This window comes from Camelina sativa, unplaced genomic scaffold, assembly GCF_000633955.1.
Source record: "Camelina sativa cultivar DH55 unplaced genomic scaffold, Cs unpScaffold00870, whole genome shotgun sequence".
In the NCBI taxonomy this organism is placed as follows: domain Eukaryota; kingdom Viridiplantae; phylum Streptophyta; class Magnoliopsida; order Brassicales; family Brassicaceae; genus Camelina; species Camelina sativa.
In genome coordinates this window covers 2,781-3,681 of record NW_010921995.1, presented here as the reverse complement: position 1 = coordinate 3,681, position 901 = coordinate 2,781, and the positions used below count along the sequence as shown (strand labels likewise).

Sequence of the window (901 nt, the reverse complement as noted above, 5' to 3'; positions counted from 1 at the left end):
TCTGTTCCATTTGCATTTAGCTCCTAGTTCTTGTAGTTTTACTTTCTGCACTTTCCATTTCATCATAGGATTGTTAGTGACAAACAACCTTTACATCTGGCTTGACTTAGACTCATATGCACATCTTGATTGTTCACAAACACTCAGATTGGATTGACACCTCTTATACTACAACTGCATAAGGGGAATTGAAACACCCTGCCATCCATTCATTCATAAGTCATCATTCTCATTCCATACATCACCACAACCAAACAAAAATAATCGGTTTCAATTTGCTGCCGTTGCCGGGGATCGAACCCGGGTCACCCGCGTGACAGACGGGAATACTTACCACTATACTACAACGACCATTTGAGTGTTTATTTGTGACAATTAGGGTCATTATTAGCCTAAGATTAAGTTCTATTGCTACCTTGATCACTACTAATCTCGATTCTTCTTATGCTTGTCTGTGTTGAGTTTCAGGTACCAACTCGACCATCAACTCGAGATAACTCTCGACCGAGTGCTGATCGAGTACCTGATCGAGTCACAACCCGAATACATTTTTCTTCTCATCTCAGTCAGCCCGACCTTCAACTCGAACCTGTGCTCGACCGAGTACCTGTTCGAGTCAGTAATAATGTACCACAACAGTGTGTGCAATTACATACCCATGCAACATCAACCAGTATACCAGGCTGAATTGTATCCCTCTCCATGGTTCCAAACCTCACAAGCTCAAGAACCTGACTTAAGAGCTATGATGCAACAAATGTTGCTTGGGCAAGCCACTAAGCAGATTGAGGAAGTAAGGCAGTTTGCTGAGCTGCACCAAACGTTGAATTCTTATTCTACTGGACTGAATAACCAGTTGGAGAGACTGAGCTCTACAATCACGAACATGGAGAGTTGCATG

General features: G+C 42.6%; 1 non-coding gene across 1 annotated transcript; it reads right to left on the bottom strand.

Annotated features, from left to right (window-relative positions):
- Positions 1–279: 279 nt before the first annotated feature.
- On the bottom strand, positions 280–351 carry TRNAD-GUC. The gene has a single exon. It is a non-coding gene; the product is annotated as a tRNA-Asp (tRNA).
- Positions 352–901: the final 550 nt, after the last annotated feature.